The sequence below is a fragment of the Ascaphus truei genome, chromosome 5 (genome assembly GCF_040206685.1).
Source record: "Ascaphus truei isolate aAscTru1 chromosome 5, aAscTru1.hap1, whole genome shotgun sequence".
Classification (NCBI taxonomy): Eukaryota; Metazoa; Chordata; class Amphibia; order Anura; family Ascaphidae; genus Ascaphus; species Ascaphus truei.
Genome location: NC_134487.1, coordinates 135,662,824 through 135,685,778, shown reverse-complemented (window position 1 = coordinate 135,685,778; position 22,955 = coordinate 135,662,824). Strand labels below are relative to the sequence as shown.

The 22,955-nt window shown below is 41.9% G+C and overlaps 1 pseudogene; it reads left to right on the top strand.

Moving 5' to 3' along the window:
• Window positions 1–7,568: 7,568 nt before the first annotated feature.
• On the top strand, window positions 7,569–9,379 carry LOC142494676 (general transcription factor II-I repeat domain-containing protein 2-like; annotated as a pseudogene).
• Window positions 9,380–22,955: the final 13,576 nt, after the last annotated feature.

Genomic DNA, 22,955 nt, shown 5'->3' with positions numbered 1-22,955 from the left:
ACACTTCTAAAAGGGTCAGACGTCCGTCTGATCCTATCCAGGTACTTCTCTCCGTGGACCCCAACGAGGGTCCCACCGCTTCCCGGGAACAGCAACCGAATCACGGCAACACCAACCGCATCACGGGAACAGCAACCGCCGCTATCCCTATCTATCTCTAAAGTGACAGGAACCCTAACCTAGGGCCTGTCCCTGATGAACCGCAACCTGGGATGGCTTGGGGAAAACTCCTAGGGCCTGTGGAACAATAACCTGCCCCCTCCCCTAGCTACCCAGTCCTATCTGTAACTCTCTAGCTACTTGCTACTCCTAACACCTGCAGCAGACACACAGCTCACACTGTCAGCCGGCAGGCATTCACACACGCTGCACACACTGCGCCCAGCACATGCAGCAACACACACAGAATGATACACACCATTCACTGGAACCCGCAGCAAATCCACTGCTCGCACGCTGTGCCTATTTGCCAGTGCGCACAGCCCTATCCGCTGTGGCACTGCCAAACTGCACCTTCCGCACCTAAGGGTAACCTCCTTATCTAGGGCCGTCCCTCTTCAGTTACCCCCTGCCCTTACCGGGAATTGGGGCCTGCCTGGGGACCTAAGGAGAACCCTTACCTGGTACAGGAGCCACTTGCTCCCTGCACCCTTCCTACTCCTTCCTCTGCCTCTTCCTGACTGACTGTCCAAAGCCCGGGAAATGTATCTATATTCCCGGGCTGAGCTTCCTCCAGCCCTATTGGCCGCAATAGAACACCTGGTGCCTGTCTCCCTATGCCTCCTGGGAATTGTAGTTCCCAGGGGGCTGCCTAAACACTGGGGCCGCGTGCGCGCTTCTCCCACGCATGCGCGAACGCCTAATGGCCGCCTCAACCTCTCTCTTCCCTGCCCTGCCCTCGCGCGATCTCTCTGGGGCCTTCCCTGCACTTTGTGCCTACTGCGCATGCGCGAGCTAACGCGCAATGGCGGCGCCCTCTGTACAAGCCGCCGGGCCGGTGGCAATGCGATCGCGGCCCTAGCGACGGCCCGATCGCGTCCCCGGCAACCGGCCTGCGCCGCAACACCTAGCGCAGCTCCCTGCACTGGCCCCCACCCTCGCGTTCTCCCGGCGGGTCCACCGCTGCCTCCGACGGCACCCGCGACCTCCCGGTAAGCACGGAGGGAGGTCAGGGAGTTTAAATTTACCTCAGGGCTACATACATATAAAATAATAATATAAAACTCAGTGCATTTAATAAAAAAATATATAATAAATGATAAGATATTAAGACCAATCGATGAGTGTCCAGTTCAGTCCCAAAGTGTAGTCCACCAAAGTGTCTGAAGCCCAAATAAGGGATCACCAGTCCCTGACAGGAATCTATAGAGAGATAAAAAACAAACAGGCGCACACCTAGTGTATTACCATAAAATATATATATTTATGAGACATAAACTCAGACAAATGCCCACTCACAAAAATAGCAATAATTTGAGCGTGTATGAGAAATATCTCAATCGCTAACCACGCTTGCTCACGGTACTCCTCGAGATCTCAGCGTTCTCCGACATCGCTTCTCCACACTTTGCGGAAGCGGAACTTGCTCCCCTCGGCACCCGGAAGAATTGTCCCTCAGGATACAAACAGTCCAAAGTTCATGCTAGCAAATGCAGGCCTGTCAACACTGGATCGTTAGGAGCCTCGGGAGCTCATACACAGCCTCTATGTCATCTGCTATGCGAATGTAAGCCACACAATTAAACTACGCCCTACGCGTTTCATCATAATAATTACTTCTTCCACTGATTGACCACAGTAGAATATGTAGTATAGAATCTGCCGTGATTCGAAACGGTGTACCCTCCGGTCACTGTAAAGTTTAAACCGGCTTCGGATACAGTCTTGTGTGGTTCTTGCGCAATAGTCGCTTTATATACTGTCTTACTACCGCTGCATATATCTGTATATATATATGTGCACGAGGTCCGTGCCACATTAACCCCTATGTAATAGTGTAGCAACAATCTATGATCTTGATTGCACTGCAGCTCTAATCCTTTAGTGCAGACTTCTGAGTAAGTATACAGAATAAGAGAAAACGTAGTAAAGTATCAAGAGATTAGTTGGAGGTGCCGGTACTCCTCCATAACACCTGTTATCTAGTAATTAAGAACCCGCCCACCTTCTTTAGTATCCAAGAGCCTCAGTTATTATATACATTCTAATGACCGGTTAATGGCTCTGCATGGGGTGCTTGAGGGGCTAATTACTATCTAAATATAGTGGTATCAGCCGGGGTAGCATCTTGTAGTGGTAGGTGCCATTCTCATATAGTAAGGTAATTATATATAGATATATAATTATATTGTCTGCCACCATCTGTGCTCCCCCAAGAACAAAGAGAATAGATTTACAAATAGAGTTTTAAAATTTATGGAGCGCTTGTAGGCGCATATTTTAAAGTCGGAAGCTGAACATAGTCTTGTTCTCCATAGGTGCTTCCCTATGTGATGTCATGGATAATTGATGTCGCAGAATGCTGACGTACAAATACTTTCTCAAGGTGAGCCCCCCTCAGGTAAGTGCCTTATCGTATAGCCCCATTGGTTGGTTGATATTAAATAATTAACCCTTCGTATTGCTTGATTTATTGTGTCAGAAATCCTTGTGTCATGGACTCAGTGTATATACGTATCAGTACTAAGTATATGCATAGCTTGCAATTTTATTATGCAATGCATATAACCCTCTGTTGCTAAGCTGATGTTTATCTTATCAGGAAGTGGGTAGTTTGATAGTCAGTGATAAGTCTGGCCAGTAGGTCAGACTTGTTAGCTTCCAACCTACTAAATCACATGAAAAACAGGTCATAGAAAAATTATGCGGATTTTGAATGGAAAGCTTGTGAAAATCCGGGAAAACATGGATTTTTATAGTTTCACAAATCTCTACTAATGACATCAATAATCAGATAGAAAGTAATTTAAATGTAGGCCATGTTTTATTATTCTACATACAGGGTTGCTACCGCATGGCTACAGGGTACTGCAGGGACCTATGGAGACCACCTGAGGACCACCGGACACCCACAGGTACCACCCGAGGACCCCCAGATGCCACGGGTACCACCTGGGGACCCACAGCAGTGGGGGCCCCACAGACCCACAGGGACCACCCGAGGGCCGAAGACCCCTGTGGGAACAAACCCAGACCCCCGTGAGAACCACCCAAGGGCCCCAAGACACCTGTGAGGACAACCCGAGGACCCCAGATGCCCACAGGACCATCCATGGACCCAATTGGGGCCCGGGGTGACCCACGGGTTCCACCTGGAAGCCCACGGCATCTAGCGAGGACCACCCGCTACCTGTGGGTACCCCCGGGGTGCACTGTGGGGCCTGCGGACACCCGTCGGGACCACCGGGTACTCCCATCGGCCTGGGGTATTAAGCCTGTATGTAAAATAATAAATCATGTTTTATCGGGGCACAGGGGGTGGGTGGGTTATGTATTAATGTTTATTAAATATGGTAATGTTTATTGTGGGGCCTAGGAGGTGGGTAGTGGGGCTGTTCTGTGTAGTGTTTTTATTGTGGGTAGTGGGGATGGGTGAAGGGGTATTGTCCCCAAGGGAGGGTGGTTAGGCCTCCCGGGTGGGTAGTGGGGGAGGGTGGTTAGGCTTCCTGGGTGGTTAGTGGAGGAGGGTGGTTAGGCCTCCAGGGTTTGTTCTGGGGGAGGGTGGTTAGACCTCCTGGGTGGGTAGTGGGGAGGGTGGGATAAACCCTTAATTACTATAGCGGTTACTAACTGCTAAGGTGATTAAGGGGTTAGGGGACATTAGATTGTCGCTTTTTATTCTTGTGTATTTTTTGCAGCACCGGAGGGCATGGGCGGGATAAGGATGAGGATGGCCTTCATCGTGGCAGCCTGGCAAGGGTGAGTGCAAGATGTATTTATTTTATTTATGCTGAGTAATGTATTTTAAATGAGCAAATGCATTATTATCCATATGTGGATAATAGTAATTTTGCACATTACTATATGTGTTAGGGGGGAGGGGGGTGTATTTATTTAAAAGTATTTATGTATTTATTGTTTTTTGTTATTTTTGGGCACAGAATTAGTTCTGCAGGCAAGCAGGGACCCCTGGAAACCCGCGGGGACCACCCGATGGCCACTGCTAGCCTGTAGTATAATTCCTGTGCATCCCAAAAAAATGAAGCTATTTGATGTATGTTAGGGGAGTATAGATGTTGTTGGGGGCACAGGGGGTAGGTGTGTTGTGTATTGCAGTGTTTATTGGGGGCAATGTGTGCCTTAACCCCTTCATTGCCTTAGCGGATAGCTGCAAAGGTAATGAAGCTGCTTCTATGTTTTTTTGAGTGTGTGGGAGCAGGGGGTCTACTGAGCTGAACCGCATTGATTTTTGGCTCAGGGACCCCCTGCTTCCCGAGTTACAGGCCCCGTATGAGGCATCGGATGCCAGTGTCACCCGCATTTCTATTCCGTCCAGGTCACGTGACGTGTGACATGTAAATAATGGATGAGTTACCGGCACCCCATATCTGGGCCTGTAACTCGGGAAGCATGGGGTCCCCAAGGCTGAAATTAATGCGGTTCAGCTCAGGAGACCCCCTGCTCCCACACACTATTAATACAAATGACATTGATGCAGCTTCATTACCATAGCGGCTATCCGCTACTGCAATGAATTATTGTTTATTGTAATGTGTGTTTTGATACTAGTGTAGGTGTGTAGGGGGTCTCCTGAGCTGAACCGCATTGGTTTCAGGTCCGGGAACCCCTTACTTCATGAGATACAGGCCCCGTTATGGGGTGCCGGTATCCCCCTGCAGATTTAAATCCCCCGGTCAAGTGACGCGGGAGCTTTAAAAGCACAGGGGATACCGGCACCCCATACATAGGCCTGTATCTCATAGTATTATAATGTATATTTATGCTTGATGATCTCCTGAAAGAGCCGTGCATGGAGACACAGCGTCTCCATACAGTTCTTACAGGCTTTTTTTTCTATCACCAATCGCGCGTTACAAGTTTAAGCACGATAGAGGGGGTGGGGGGGAAGCAGCTCATGCGATCTGGCATATTTTTGCTGGGCCAGAACAAAATGCCCTGAACATGTTAGTGAATCCCGCCTTTGGCTTCACTTTTTTTCGGCCAAGCAAGAATTTTTCAATTAGACGCAAAAACGCGGAGCTTAGTGCATAGCCCCCTGAATCTTCAACTGTAACAGATAAAATCTGAAGGTCTGATGTAAATCATCCATCCAGAACTACTCTATTTATACAGTAAGATGTTTGCAGTATTTACTTGCATCATTAGATGAGATTAAATATGACATCCTAAATTCTGGTGTTTTACAGCTCTGGCCAAACCGCACACATGTTTATTGTTCCAATTTTGTACCACGAATTACAATTCCAGTGAGAAAGGAACACACAAGTAATGATTTTCTATTTATTTATTATTTTTTCTCAAGAAGTCATTCAGAAGATGTATTAATAAAAGTTCATAAATTGTTTACTGTTTTACTTATCTCTTAAAATCTTGACACCTAATACATATTTAGTATGATATTCTTCCTTGAGAACTGAGCATTCTAATCCATTACTGGTTAGTTGTAGTAAGAGGAGCTCTTCTAAGACCTTTAAAATAACTCAATCTTGTAAAGTGTATCCTGGCACTTGAGCAGATAGCAGGTGCCAATTTAGCTTTCGTCATACAAAAAATAATAAATGAATCAGAAGTATTTTTCTTCACAGCTATACAAGTGCCTGCTATAGACATTTCATTTTATATAATGTGTATTGATTTTACAATGTAATTTAAATAAATACATAAAGAACTATCCATACTATCCATACTATCCCGGTGATGTACCGGGTGCTAAAAATACCGGGTACTAAAAATTCCGGGTACCTGGGGAAAAAAAAAAATTACCCGGTAAGGTATCCGGGTACCGACCACATAGGTTTGGGGGGTGGCGGAAGAGGGTGGTAAATGCAGGATGGTGTTGGCAAAGGTAGACAACAGCAGCAGCCGGCGGTGGAGGGAAAGGAGGTTGGCAGCCTGCAGAGAAGGAGGACAGCAGGCAGTGGAGTAATAAAAGGATGGCGGCCTGCAGAGGAGAAGGACAGCAGCCAGCAGTGAAGGATTAGTGAGTATTGGTACCAATCTGCAACAGTCCTGTTCTAGATTATGGTTCATCTTCCTCATTTTAAACTTCATGGCTGTCCGAATCCTCCTGACCTAACATACTGATGCAGCTTCACAACAGTGGGATTCAGTTAGCGCTAATTCATAGTATTTGCCCTGATCTCGCATTAACTGCTTTTTGCATTAATGCAGGTCATTCTAGACCAGGGTATGATACCCTGCATTGGTACTTATTTAATCTCCCCAAAACTCCACAGGGCCAAAGGAAAAAAAGCATTTTCCAGTGGCTCCTGGGAAGATGAAAGCTGTGGGCCACCTCAACAGCTCAATGTTAGCATTAAAGATGTGCAAACATAGTTCGCTTCACAAGTTCGCTTTGCCTACTGTATATTTTGATTAAATAAAGGTTGTTCGGAAAGGTTCAATGGAAATTGACTATGTAGAAGTGAAATTTGACACTTTCAAATTACATTTGAACTTTGTCAGAGAGGAATCTACCCGAACAATAGAGATACCTGGGAAATCATGTACAGTAATTTAAATCATTTGGATATACAGTACAGTACTTTTAAAAATGTTAAATATATTTTTCCCTAGGTATCGTAGGTCTGTTAACATGTATGTCTCCATGTGTTGAATAGAGTACTGATTTGGGAAATATATAAGTACAGTACTGTAAATGAGTACTCTACTCTCTCTCTCCCACTGTATCTTCAACTTCTGTATCTACAAAAAATATAAAGTATAGACCAGAGGTTGCAGACTGGTGGCACAAGGGCAGAATCCGGCACACACAAGAGTTTTGAATGGCCCGCATTGAAATCGGAAGATCTACGCCGGCATTCCCAACAATCAGCTGCAGCTGGCGGCGGTTGGATCTGTTGATGACTGGAGCTGGCGGCTGTAGCAGCCATTCACTTTAGATGGGGCACACATGGGACGCATGCACAGGGCATGTACGGGGTATGCATGGGGCATGTGCTTTTCTGTTCGCCACAGTCCCCCCACATTGTCTCCCAGACACTGAGTATGAGTGTCAGCATCTGTTGCCTGCTTTGATAGAGATACATTATGCACACTGATAGCAGGTAAAAATCAAACAAGGACAAAGATGGTATGAGCTGTTTATCAATGCTTGTGTGCATTGAGAACTCTTGCACAATTTTTTGCTCATAGCTGCATTATATGTAACATTTGTGGTTCACATTTCATAATTTGCCGCAGATTGATAAACAAGGAGATTTACTGTACCTGTATGCCATGTTAGCAGCGTCTCATTTTGACACAAAAGGGAGAACGACCAATGCACAAAAGTGCATATTATTATATGCATAACGCTTGCACTATTGTTTTTCTAATAGTAAGTAGAGCTAAGAGGAAAGTGAAATATTTCTTGAAACCATGTTCTATCAAAAGTGGGAAAACAAAAGATAGACCGAGAGGGTCACGCGTTTCAAGAAAAATTGGAGGGAGCATATTTCTTTGTGGAAGTGAAGAATATTCCTAAGTGTTTAATATGCAAACAAAGTGTCTGTCAAAATAATACAACTTAAGACGCCATTATTAAACAAACCATAGTAAGAACTATGACCGGTATACGGAATAATGCATGATGAAAAACATAATGAACTGAAAAAAGGACTAAACTTTCAACAGGTTTTGTTTTTGAATGTGAATAAAATAAGTGATGTTGCTGTGATATGCAGTTATGTATTAAGTGAAAAAATTGCAAGGGCATCAAACCCTTTTACAGATGGCGAGTTTATTAAAAAGTGTCTATTGAGTGCAGCAGAACTTGTGTCCTGAACAGAAACAAACATTTGAAGATATAAGGCTAACCGGAAATACTGTTGCTCAGTATGTTGAAGAAATGGTTGAGGACTTACAGGACAAGTTGCCTGAAAAAGTGAAATCATTTGTGGTGTTTTCTATTGCAGCTGATGACAGCAAAGATATAAATAATATCGCCCAATTAGCTATATTTATTTGTGGTGTCAATGAGAATTTTGATGTGACAGAAGAACTTTTGGACATGGCGGACATGACAGGCACAACATCAGGAAAATTCTTATTTTTGTGTGTTGAGAAAAGTCTGGAAAAGTTTAAGATATACTGGTCAAAACTAGTAAGCGTCACTACAGACGGTGCTCCTGTGATGGTGGGTGTTAACGTTGGCCTTGTTAAGAAACTTAAATCCAAGGTGGCAACATTTTGCAAGGACACAGAACTTAAGTCCATTCACTGCATCATTCATCAGGAATCGCTTTGAACTAAAAAGTTAAAAATGAAACACGTCACGGCATAGTAATTAACACCGTGAACTGGATGTGGTCCTGTGTCTTGAACCACAGAGTCTAGTCAACAGTTCAATGCTTTGCTTGATGAATTGGATGCACAATACGGTAGTTTGCTATACTACAGTACATGGAGGGTAGGTGGCTTAGTCATGGTGTGGTGCTGAAGAGATTTTTTGAACTATTGAAAGAAATAAACTTGTTTATGTCATCCAATGGAAAATCTCTGCCTCAGCTCACCAGCGAAGATTGGATCAAAGACTTGACCTTTATGGTTGACATTACCACCCATCTAAACACTGAATATTTCTCTACAAGGGCGTTAATAAGTAGTTACATAAATGTATGATTCGATTCGCTCATTCCTAGCAAAATTGTGTCCTTGGAAAAATCATTTGGCAAGGAATAATCTGGCCCACTTTCCTACGCTGAAATCAGTTTCTAGAAATGAAAGCGATGGCCTGAACTACATTCCCAAAATTGTGGAGTTGAAGACTGAATTCCAAAAAGGTTCTTTGATTTCAAACTTTATGAAAATGAATTAACATTGTTCAGTTCACCTTTCTCAATTAATATTGATAGTGTGAACGAAGAGCTACAAATGGAAGTTATTGAACTGCAGTGCACTACGGTACTTAAAATTAAATATGACAACGTTGGAATACCAGAATTTTACAAATATCTCAGGAGTAGTTACCTAACGTTAAAAACCATTGTGCAAAGATGCTATCCATGCTCGGAAGTACCTACAGTACATTTGTGAACCGCTGTTTTCCGTAATGAAACTGAATAAAACTAAATACCGCTCCGAGTTTAAGGTTTCAAGTCAGAATTCTGTACTGCACATTGCAACGCAAAAAACAAGAGCTGACATTGACATCTTCGTGCAGAAGAATAGGTACAAAAATTACAATGGAAGAATTTAATTGTTCAAAATTTCTATTTTTCGATTTTGTATTTTTTAATTTTGAATATACAATATATTCTCCAATAACATACATTTTTGTTTTAGGTTATGTGCTTACAGTACACCACAGTTCAGTAAAAGTAAAGAAAGTTTGATTATATTTCTGGCACTTGATTTTTCTTACACCCGGCCTGCTTCACTCATTTACGTTACCTTCTGGTCACTGTAGGCATTTGCGTTTTTTGACCCCTGGTATAGACAGACTACACTATAAATAAGTGATTGGCAACAAATTGCAAAAAGAGGTGCAGTGGGAACAAAGGGGGACCTTACTCCCCCTCAAATTACATAACAAAGGACAAGGAGAGTTTCCAGCACTCAAAAGTATACCTGGACAAGATTAAATCAGAAAAAAATGGTATTTACTGAGTCAGTCAAAATAAATAGTATCTAGTCAACAGAGAAAGTGTGAAAAACACATTATACGGTATATACAACTGGCAATAAGTACAAAGCAAAAAGAGCAACAATATAAATAAAATGAATCCACAAAAGAACAATGAAGGGGTGTATATAACAAAATAGGAGCATTAAAAAAGAAATAAGGAGACGACTTTAAGCACACTAAAAAAAAGTGGGAGGAACACAAAAGGCAAAAGAATGTAAAAAAAAGTGTACAATAGTTGAGGGAAAAAAGTTAAATGAAAATTAAATAAGGGGCAACATTGGGGGGGGGGGGGGGGAGTTGCCTATTTGCCTAATAGGACTATTGCCCATTACTGTGTGGGGACTTTTGTTAAGGGTAGAAGGCGTAGTTGATGGGGATAGTTTCCCTGGGCCCTGGGGTGGATGGTTAGCCTCATGGGGGTGGTGGCGAGAGGACTTAGGGCTCTATGCAATAAGCGCTGAAAAAGTGCAATCGCCAAGTGTTCCCTATCGGCATGATTTTGGCGATTTGCCCTCTCAGTATTCAGTAAGGGCCGAATACCTGCCGAATCCCTGGCAAATCACTGAGAAAGCAAAATGCCGATGAGCCTGTGATAAAAACACCTGGCTCCCGATAACCTGCCGATAGGCATTTTCTGCCGATATATGTTTGCAGCAGTACATGTGCAGGGGGTCTCCGGAGCTGAACCACATTGGTTTCAGGTCCGGGTACCCCCTGCTTCCCGAGATACAGGCCCCATTATGAGGTGCCGGTATCACCCCCGCATTTAAATGTCCCGATCACATGACCGCGGAATGTAAACAAAGCAGAGGGATACCGGCACCCCCTAAAGGGGCCTGTATCTCGGGAAGCAGGGGGTCCCCGGACCTAAAACCAAAGCGGTTAAGCTCCGGAGACCCTCTGCACATCTACAGTATGAGTAAAACACACATATCAATAAAGAATCATTCCTTACCTTAGCGGCTATCCGCTATGGTAATTAAGCAGCCTTAATGTATTTTTAATAATATTGTGCGGAGCAGGGGGTCCCCTGAGCTGACCCGCATTGATTTCTGGCTCAGGGACCCCCTGCTTCCTGAGTTACAGGCCCCGGTAAGGGGCATCGGGTGCCAGTGTCACAGCCATCTTTATAGAGCCCACGTCGCGTCTTGGACTTTATAAAGATGGCGGCGACACTGGAACCGAGGCCCCAAACCGGGGCCTGTAACTCAGGAAGCAGGGGTCCCTGAGCCACAAATCAATGCGGTTCAGCTCAGGGGACCCCCTGCTTCCGCACAATATTATTAAAATACATTAATGCTGCTTCATTACCATAGCGGATAGCCGCTAAGGCAATGAAGGGTTTAAGGCATAATAGCATGTTTATTGGGGACAATTTCCCCCAATAAACATTGCAATATACAACATACACCCCCTGTGCCCCCAACAACCCCTATACCCCCATTACATATATCTCATTTTTGGGATGCACAGCAATGATACTAGAGGCCGGCGGGGGCCCTCGGGTGTTCCCCGCAGGCCTGCAGTACCAATTCTGTGCCCCCCCCAAAAGCATACAACAACACAAATACTTTACAATAAATACAGCCCCCTAAAACATACAATACAGTAATGGGCAAAATTACTATTATCCACAAATGGATAATAGTGCATTTGTCCATTTAAAATACATAAAGAACAATAAATACATTAAATATGGACAGTCATGACTGGACAGTTAATTTAGAGGGTTATTCTTTTTTACGGAAAGATCGAACAAATAGAAGGGGAGGTGGAGTATGTTTATATGTTAAACCGGATCTAAAACCTATTATAAGGGATGATGTCTATGAATTGAATGATGAAAATGTAGAGACTTTGTGGATAGAAATTAGCAGTGTAGGTAAAAGTATAAAGACAATGTTTGTGGGAATATGCTATAAACCACCAAATATCTGAGAGATTGAGGAAGCTAAACTACTTTTGCAAATGGAGAAGGCATCAAAACTGGGTCATGTTTGCATAATGGGGGATTTTAATTATCCAGACATAGACTGGGACAATGAGATTAGCGTTACAACAAAAGGGAACAGGTTTTTTGGGGTGCTTAAAGACAATTATATGACCCAAATTATTGAGGAACCAACCAGGAGAGGGGCAGTTCTGGATTTGGTCATATCAAACAATGTAGAAGTAATAACAAATATTCAAGTCCTGGAACATTTGGGTAACAGTGATTATAACATGGTCTCATTTGAAATAAATTATCAAAAAACAGATTACTTGGGTTCAACAAAGACTTTCAACTTTGGAAAGGCAGATTTTAATAAACTGAGGTCTAATCTAGTAGTAATACAATGGGATGATGTTTTTGCAGGGAAAAATGTAGAAGATAAATGGGCAGTCTTTAAAACATTGTTAGAAAAGCACACTTATCAGTGTATACCCTTGGATAATAAGTATAAAAGAAATAAATCAAAACTAATGTGGCTAAATAAACAGGTAGGGGAGGAAATGGACAAGAAAAGGAAGGCGTTTAGATTCTTTAAGTCAGAAGGGACAGAGACATCGTATCAGAATTATAAGGAAAGTAACAAAAATTGCAAAAGGGCAATCAAATTAGCAAAAATGGATAATGAAAAAAGGATTGCAATAGAAAGTAAGGTCAACCCTAAAAAGTTCTTTAAGTACCTTAATAACAAAAAAATGAGAAAAGAAAATATACAGTAGGACCCTTTCAGTGTGAGATGGGTAGGCAGATTATTGGAGATAAGGAAAAAGCTGAGGTATTAAACAAATTCTTTGCCTCTGTGTTTACCAGGGAAGAATCAAGTTCAATAGTAGTGACGCAGGAGGAAGCCACAACCTCTATCTGAATGAACAATTGGTTAACTGAGGAAGAAGTTCATGAGCGACTTGAAAAAAATAAAGTAAATAAGGCACCTGGCCTCGATGGCATACATCCAAGAGTTCTCAAGGAGTTTAGCTCAGTAATAGCAAAACCATTATATTTAATATTCAAGGACTCCATTTCCACAGGCTCAGTACCACAAGATTGGCGTAAAGCAGATGTGGTGCCTATATTTAAAAAGGGAGCTAGATCACAACCGGGAAATTACAGACCTGTAAGCCTGACTTCAATAGTACGGAAACTACTTGAAGGTTTAATATGGGATAATATTCAGGAATACCTAATGGAAAACAAAATTATTAGTAATAGTCAGCATGGATTTATGAAGGATGATCTTGCCAAACTAACCTTATTTGTTTCTTTGAGGAGGTAAGTAGGAATTTAGACCAGGGTAATGCAGTTTATGTGGTCTACTTAGATTTGCAAAGGCTTTAGATACGGTTTCACATAAGAGGTTGGTGTTCAAAATAATGAAAGTTGGACTCAGTAATAATATATGCGCCTGGATTGAAAACTGGTTAAAGGACAGACAACAGAGGGTTGTCATAAATGAAACTTTTTCATTTACATACATTGCACTCACAGAAACACAGGCCAGGGAGATTTAACAGACACATTAGGGGGAGGGGGCCTTACACAGATTACAGTCAAGGCAGGGAGGTTTACTGCACCGACACACTTTATTCGAGCAAATACCCGGTATGTACCTGGCAGATACCTGGAATGCGCCGCTCCTCATCTCTGACAAGCCCCGTTGCGTTTGCCTTCCCAGCCTGGGTTCATGCCTGGCTGACGGGCGGCTGATCTGTTAAATGATAATGATTAGGATTTAATAGGCTGCAATGCTTCGCGTGTCTACCAAATGGCATAAATTCCTGAATTGTAATGCATTATATATTTATATACTGTGCAGTATTGCAGCCAGCGGGAATAAAATGCTTCAATCCCTGCTTGGAAAATACCTCAATGCACTCGGGCAGAAAACAGTCACAAACCTCAATACACCCGGGTATACCCTAATTCGTGGGACTAGCCAAGCTCGAATAAAGTGTGTCGCCAGTGTAACAGACACATTAAAAATATGTATTTAATGTATTTATTGTTGTTTATGTATTTTAAATACACAGGGGGTGTACTGTATGTTGTTTATTGCAATGTTTATTGGGGGCAAATGTCCCCAAAAAACATGCTATTCTGCCTTAACCCTTCATTGCCTTATCGGCTATCAGCTATGGTAATGAAGCAGCATTTCTGTATTTTAATAATATTGTGCAGGAGCAGGGGGTCCCTTGAGCTTTGATTTGTGGCTCAGGGAACCCCCTGCTCACTGTACAATATTATTAAAAAAACATTCATGCTGCTTCGTTACCATAGCACATAGCCGCAAAGGTAAGGAATGATTCTCTATTGATGTGTGTGTTTAATTCATACTATAGATGTGCAGAGGGCCTCCGGAGTGGAACCGCTTTGGTTTTAGGTCCGGGGACCACCTGCTCCCCGAGATACAGGCCCCTTTAGGGGGTGCTGGTATCCCTCTGCTTGGTTTACATGCCGCGGTCACGTGATCGGGACCTTTAAATGCAGAGGGATAATGGCACCTCATAAAGGGGCCTGTATCTCGGGAAGCAGGGGTCCCCGGACCTGAAACCAATGCGGTTCAGCTCCGGAGACCCCCTGCACATCTACACTATGAATAAAAATGTATTTTACATTTATTTATTTATATTCATGTATTTATTTATTTATTTAGATTTATTTATTTATTGTGCGGCTGCTGTGTGTGAATTTTTTTTATTGTGGGTAGCGGGGGTGGGTGAAGGGGGTATTAGCTCCAACGGTGGTTGTTTAGGGCTTGCGGGGGGGTAGCGGGAGGGGTAAACCCCTTCATGACCGTAGCAGTATTAACTGCTACGGTCGTGAAGGGGTTAAGTGCACCCGCAACCCCCCCACAAGTCCTAAACTCACACCAAGGGCCAAATACCCCCTTCACCCACCCCCACTACCCACAATAAAGCGGCACGGTGGGTTAACCCCTTCATTGCCTTAGCGGCTATCAGCTATGGTAATGAAGCAGCATTTCTGTATTTTAATAATATTGTGCAGGTGCAGGGGGTCCCTTGAGCTTTGATTTGTGGCTCAGGGAACCCCCTGCTCACTGTACAATATTATTAAAAATACATTCATGCTGCTTCGTTACCATAGCATATAGCCGCAAAGGTAAGGAACGAGTGTTTATTGATATGGGTGTTTTATTCATACTGTAGATGTGCAGAGGTCTCCGGAGCGGAACCGCTTTGGTTTAAGGTCCGGGGACCCCCTGCTTCCCGAGATACAGGCCCCTTTATGGGGTGCCGGTATCCCTCTGCTTTGTTTACATGCCGCGGTCACGTGATCGGGACCTTTAAATGCAGAGGGATACCGGCACCTCATAAAGGGGCCTGTATCTCGGGAAGCAGGGGGTCCCCGGACCTGAAACCAATGCGGTTCAGCTCCGGAGACCCCCTGCACATGTACACTATGAATAAAAATGTATTTTAAATAATTTTTAATGTGCCGATGTTTGCGCAGAGAGAGCAGCGGATCTCTCTCTGCTGCAAACACATCTCGCCCCCGCCGGCCTATAGTATCATTGATGTGCATATACAGTACTGTATGTGTATGTTAGGGGTTATAGGAGTTGTTGTTATACAGTATATATATATATATATATACTACATTACAATTCATGAATTTATGCCATCTGGCGGACACGCGAAGCATTGCAGCCTATTAAATCCTGAACCATTATCAATTAACACAACAACCGCACGTCAGCCGGGCATGACCCGTGGCTGGGAAAGCAAAAGGAACGCGGCATGCTTTGGGTGAACAGCGTCACATTCCAGGAACAAGCCAGGGACAAACCGGTGATTTGTTAGAATAAAGTCTGCCGCAGCAGTACATACATACAGTGTCAAGAAATGATATACCAAAAAAAAATAAAAAATACACATGTAAAAAACAAATAAACAAAAAGAACAAGTTAAGTAAAATACATTTCTTTTGTTCACTTTCCATTACATGACCCACTCACCGACTCTCATTGAACAGCTTACTCTCGAACCAATCCATGCACAGGAACCCATAAAATAATTAACCATAAAATAATAAACATTAAAATAAAAAACAAAACAATCCACGGGTCCTCTAGTTGTAATTCATCTTCATCTGTATTCTTCTTTCTTGTATCTTCTTCCGGTCTCTTCCGGGGTCTTCTTGTCTTGTTTGCCCACGTCCTGGCCTTCTTCTTCTGTAAGAGGTCCTTCCCTCTCAGCGTCTGCCTTCAAAATGAGACGACATAGGCTTTTAAAGGCCTATGACTTCACATTTTTGTCATGGTTCCCACGGTCCTGATTGGTTCCCACGGTCCCGTGAAAACCATGTGCTTTGGCCGAGAAAAAGAAAATGATGACGTCATTTAAAGACAATGAAAGCACAGCCAATCAGAATGGCTGTGCTTCAATTGCCTTTAAGATGACGTCATGAAAAGATAGATGGCCGGCTTCACATGGTACGGTAGCCAATCAGAGCGTGGGAACTCCATTCCAACTCTGATTGGCATGGGTAGACCACATGACAGAGGCTTGGGGGAGAACGGATGTGACGTCATTGAAAGCCTGTCACATGGTACTAGAGCCAATCAGAGACCGCCTACTTCCCGAGATACAGGCCCCATTATGGGGTGCTGGTATCTCCTATGCATTTTATTCCCACGGTCACGTGACACGGTCATTTAAATGCATAGGAGATACCGGCACCCCATAACAGGGCCTGTATCTCGGGAAGTAGGGGGTCCTTGAGGCTATCCGCTATGGTAATTAAGTTTACTGTAAATGCATTTTTATTGCATAGGATTCATTCCTGGGGTCTCTGGTGCTAATATTAATGTATATCAGCTCCAGAGATTCCCGGCATCAATCCTATGTAAGAAAAATGCATTTTTTTCTAAGTCCCATTTCACTATTTCTCTGCAGGTTTCCAACACCTTCACGACAACTTTTTCTGGCATGAGGATTTTGTGATAAAATCACCATTCTTGAGTGGCGATAGGCGTTCATAGCCTAATCACTGCTACTAGAATTGTGCGAGTTTATGCATATGCCGAAAGCGGTGATAAATGGCTTATCACCACTACCTCTGTGATTACTTTTATGAGCAATTTTATTTGGGCCAGTAAGGTAATGAAGCTTTAATTTTAATAACACAATATTGAAACAGGTTGTCTCCAGAGCTGGACCACATAAATTTCAGGTCTGGGGACCCCCTGCTTCCAGAGTTACAGGTCCTGGTACGGGGGTGCCGGTATCTCCTTTGTCACGTGACCGGGACAGTTAAAAAATGCAAGAAGAAACTGGCAACCCATGCCAGAGCCTGTAACCTGGGAAGCAGGGGGTCCACTTGAAGCATTGCAGCCTATTAAATCCTAATCATTATCATTTAACAGATCAGCCGCCCGTCAGCCAGGCATGAACCCAGGCTGGGAAGGCAAACGCAACGGGGCTTGTCAGAGGTGAGGAGCGGCGCATTCCAGGTATCTGCCAGGTACATACTGGGTATTTGCTCGAATAAAGTGTGTCGGTGCAGTATCTGAAATTAATGCAGTTCAGCTACGGAGAGCCCCTGCTTCAATACTGTTATTAAATGTAATTGAAGCTGCACAATCGGCAGTTAGAGACGTGTAGTGAGAGTGACTGATTCAGTCTAACTCTTACTGTGCATCTCTTACAGACAGGGGCAGCCCGATAGGATTCACACAGCGGTAGTCCCATTAAGACACAGGGACTCCCTCTGTGTTTATCGCGATGGGCCATTCATCTCCTCACTGACACTCCGTGCACACAGATGACAAAAAAAGTGACTGCAGCGGATTGGCAGTGCGACCAACCATAATGCTGCATCTGATCAAGGCTAGGATGTCCCACTACCTGTGAGGGGAAATGGGCCATTCATCTCCTCACTAACACTCCGTGCACACAGATGACAAAAAAAGTGACTGCAGCGGATTGCCAGTGCGACCAACCATAATGCTGCATCTGATCAAGGCTAGGATGTCCCACTACCTGTGAGGGGGAAATGACCTCACTCAACTGATGTTCGATTGCACTGTGACAAACTGGGCATCTCTCGTCATCATTATTAATCTTATCTTCCAGAAATACAAGATATTTCTGCCTTCTTGTTTACCTGTTCCACTCATCATTGCTGTTGTAGTTTAGTTTAGGATCCAACCACTCTTCTATCGTTCTAAAGTTAAACATTAATGCATACGGTACTACTATTATTTCCCTGCTTGACTTTTTTAATCTTTCACTAACAACCTTATAGATTTATTTCTTACAGTACAATCTATTTCTTTGCTAAAATCATTACTCTTTATCCTCTGTTATCGCAAATGATGTTGTTATTCAAATCTTCTTTCTAGATTCAGTATTAAATAAATGGATCTGATTTTATATTTACAGTACTATTATTTAATCCCATAGTTTCCTTATAGAACATGGTAACCCTGCTCAACGTTTGGCCTCTGCAAGAGAGTCTTTACATAAATACAGTGCATACATAGATACATTTAATGCGCTCTCACATCTGAATTAATTTTGATTTACTGATACTTCTATTGGAACTGCCACTCTACTTAAGTTTTCCAAAACATGTTTTATCCCAATGCTTCTGTCTTATCAGGAAATTCATACTTTTCATTAACAAGGGAAAAACAACTATATCACCAATACCACCATATCTTTTTAGACCTTACATTATATTCCCTTTTATAGGTTTTCCAAAGTACCATATGCAGTACTGTAGTATTGAAAGTTGTGTGTACTTATTCCCTGATGTTATTATCCCCATATTCTATAATCATACCCATATTTTCCCTGTTATAATTCTGTAATAGCCTGTTGGATAATAGACACCATGGCAATATATTAAAAAAAAACTTTTAAAATTGTTCATAAAGGATACAAATAATTAATTAAAAGCCTGACATGCACGAAAATACAGATACATTTTGACATAGACTTGTTTTATTAAAGCACTGATTCATAAGACTGAAAAATCATCAGGGAAACAAAAGCACTAACACCAAAGAGTAGAGTTAAGTATTTAGCTATCAGAATGTAGCTTTTCTGTTTCTTATTTTATTGTATCAATGTAGTTGCTCCATTTTATATTCCCAGTATATAACATCTCATGACAGGTGGAATGCCGAAATGAGGAGGTCGGGTGGAGTTTAATGACATACAAATTCAACATGCCTGTGAGTCATATCTTCTCCTTTTTTGCTATTGCAAACAGTCAAACGGGTCTGAAGTATAGTAGTGTAAATGTCTCTTGCAAAAAATCCGTAAGTTACTATTTCTAACATTAGGTGCAACTATGAGCAAAAATGGTGCAGTGGTTCAAAGCACGTTTTCTTTTCATTAATACATAGATTTGAATGTGCATTGATGGCTGTGCTCATGATAAGAGAACTAACACTTGAACAAGTGACCACCAGGGGTCACTAAAAGCCCTATAAACTGCACTCATAAGTTACAGTATCCATATCAAACACCGTGGCAAATGGATAACGTATAATGTTATAGGACAAAAGGAAGGGTCCAGTAACCCTATAACAGCAGACTCAAATGCAAATTAAAACCAAAAAATAACAACATTTTATTAAGACTATTCTTGACAAAACAACATATATATATATACACACAGGATATAAAATCCTCAGGTGGGAGAGACGGTGGAAACAAGGGGCAAGCAGGTATATGTCTGACCGTAGCTTATATAGGGACTAGTGTCCACCGAGGTATGAGGTATCTATGATATAGTAACAATAATAGATGTTGGTAGGACTGAGTGTCAGAAGTAAGTTGTAGCTGAAATATACACACTATCTGCCCAATTTAAGCAGAATTACACATATACATGAAGAAGCGTGCCTAGCACGTGAAACGTACATCGGGGTATGGTGATGTCAGACGCATGACGCACACTAGGAGAGACGGTTTGGTAAGGGGGATATACAAAGGAGGTAACATAGCGTTGGATACAGCTGATTTCTCCTCGTTCCTTTCTGAGCATATCATCACACAGCCTGAGGTGCAGTATACTACATTGCATCAGCTGTAAATTCCGGTATATACACTCTTGACACAGTGGGATCACCTTAGGATATACGATCCAACATTCAGCAGCATTTCAGGAATATACAGTAGATGTACCTTCCTATTGCTATGGTGTTTCTCACTGGAGATATTTGTATATGTGTCATTCTGCTTAAATTGGGCAGATAGTGTGTATATTTCAGGTAGAACTTACTTCTGACACTCAGTCCTACCAACAGCTATTATTGTTACTATATCATAGATACCTCATACCTCGGCGGACACTAGTCCCTATATAAGCTACGGTCAGACTTATACAGTGCCTGCTTACCCCTTGTTTCCACCGTCTCTCCCACCTGAGGATTTTAAATCCTGTGTGTATATATATGTTGTTTTGTCAAAAATAGTTTTAATAATATGTTGTTATTTTTTGGTTATAATTTGCATTTGAGTCTGCTGTTATAAGCTTACTGGACCCTTCCTTTGGTCCTATTACATTATACATTATCCATTTGCCACAGTGTTTGATATGGATACTGTAACTTATGAGTGCAGTTTATAGGGCTTTTAGTGACCCCTGGTGGTCACTTGTTCAAGTGTTAGTTGTCTATTATTCCCTGTGCACCAAGTTTTTTATTGTCTGTACTATTAGGTGAGCGACTAGTCACTATGTTTATGTGACTCATGATAAGAGATGCATAACTTTGAAAATAAGAATTAATTTGTTGTCACCTGCATATCTCATAAAAATAATAAGTAAAACTTTTATTTGACTAAAAATGGATCATGATGACTGAGATGAAGTGTATATATTTATTGTAATTTTTGTCTGTACAGAATAAACCAAACTTGATAATAAATCAATTACAGTATAGTTTTTCTTTCCACTCCTAGTTCTTTTATGGTTTTGTTCCAAATCGACAATTTATTGTATATGGTTATTTTCAAGTTACTTTGCTCTTCGCTCTTGAAAATGGCCGAGTTAGAAAATCATATATGAAAACCTCTGGTATCCACTTACAAACAGATGAAAGACAGTTCTTGAAGGAAGAATCAGAAAACATATAAAAGATTAATTAGAAAACACAAGGCCCTGCAAAACTTTGTTGGTAAATATAACATTTAATTTGTAAAATAGATACAAATAAAAAATATGGAATTATTCTAGATTGTAAATTCCTTGGAGTAGTGATCTTCTTCCAATTCTCAGTTTGTTTTATCATATACTGTATGTTCTCTTTGTAATAAAATTTTATTTTCCTCCCTCCCACATTGTACTGCACTGTGGCATATTGCCATACAGATTAATGATAATATTAATACAACCATCTAGAAAAAGACAGGTTGGGCATATTTTGGGAGTCTTGACTGATAAGTAGTTTCTGAGCATAAATTTAACGGCTACGGTATGAGGACAAGTGTAACTGAGCAATGGATCAGATTGATAGGAATGTAAAATAGGTATCTCTCTCCCTCATCATTAATCTCATCTTCCAGGAAAATATAATGATGTCAGTGTGCTTGCCTGTTCCACTCAATATTAATGCTGTAGATTAGGACCCACCAGCATCTTTTTACGTTACGGTTAAACCTAAATGCAAAATGTTATTCCTTCTCTCGATGTTCACTTTTTGTCAACTGTTATTATCCCCATAATCTATACTCATACTCATATATCTGTTATTATTCTATAACACTGTGTAGGATTATAGGCTTCATGGAAATATAAATTACTATTAACATTGTTCTCAAACGATACAATATAAATAAAGAAAAACACACTGTGCAAATAAATACAGAATTCGTGATGAGTTTTGACATAGACTTGTTTTATTAAAGTCATGATCCAGAAGACTGTAAATCATCAGCGAAACAAAAGCACTAACACCACAGAGTAGCTATAAGAATGCAGTTATTCTTTTTTCAGAAAACCGGTGATTCCTAAAAGAGAAGAGAGACACAATATATATATTTAGTATATTTTAAAAAAGTGATGTAGAATTCCATATACAGTAAATAACTTTTATAAGTAAAATATTTGTCCCACTGAGAATAAACACTATTTTGTGCTCTTTGGACTTGGATACATTTTCAGTAGCAAATCTGCATCACTGACATATCATCATTATGTAGTGCAGAATTGTCACATTTTGTCTTATTATCCAAAAAGCCAATGTCCTATATATTCATTACAATATCTTGTTCTAAACACATACATATACATATATGTACACATTTGTCTAACCAGATAAACCTTGTGAATATTCCTGGAGACAGTTTATTAAATGTTAATGTCATGAAATGTCACTTACACTGGGATTTCTGTTTCTCATCCTAAAAGACCTGCTGGAATATTGTCTATCTTTAAACCGGCCTGATGGAGAGATTAAAGGAAAGTCCAGATAAACAAAAGGGTCTATTAGCACATTTCAATTATACACCTGCTTGTTAAAATGGCCCCTTCTACTCACCTGTATGCGAGACATCTTTTAGCAATCATCAAGTCATCTTTCAATACTGTATGTGTCACCGCGTGATAGGAGAGCATCAGCTTAGTGTATAGAATTTAATACAAGGTGAACCCCGCTACTGCTAAATACTGAATATGTATGTAGCCATGCATAATAATGACTGCATACATCTTCCCTGTTGGCAGTAAGTCCTGGTAAGTACAGGCCTGCCAACAGTAGTTATGGAGGTTTTCCCTCACACTCTGGTGCGGTGCCCTGTGTAAGGAAGGGAGTGGCTGTATGCTCTGAGTCCCTGGATAGTGACATCAGAGATGCGCCTGCCCCTGAGGTATAAAGGGCACAGCACTGTCAGTTAGTGTAGTTGGAAGGAGTTGTTAACCAGCAGTGTGTGAAGCAGCTGGTAAAATGTATGCTACGGCATAAGGGATTGGAGGAATACTTTTGTGACCCTAGTGCAGTAACTAGCGGTAGCAGAGTGACCAATCAAGTCTGTCTAAGCCACACTGTGTCCAGGGACCTGGCGCAGTGGTGATCTCCCTAGGAGAAAGGGAATCCCACTTCAATACGGGAGGGCGTACCTGGCAAAGGGACAGCACGGAGAGATGTGCGGCTAGAGCCGGCAGCTGCATGGGGCAGTCTGCTACATC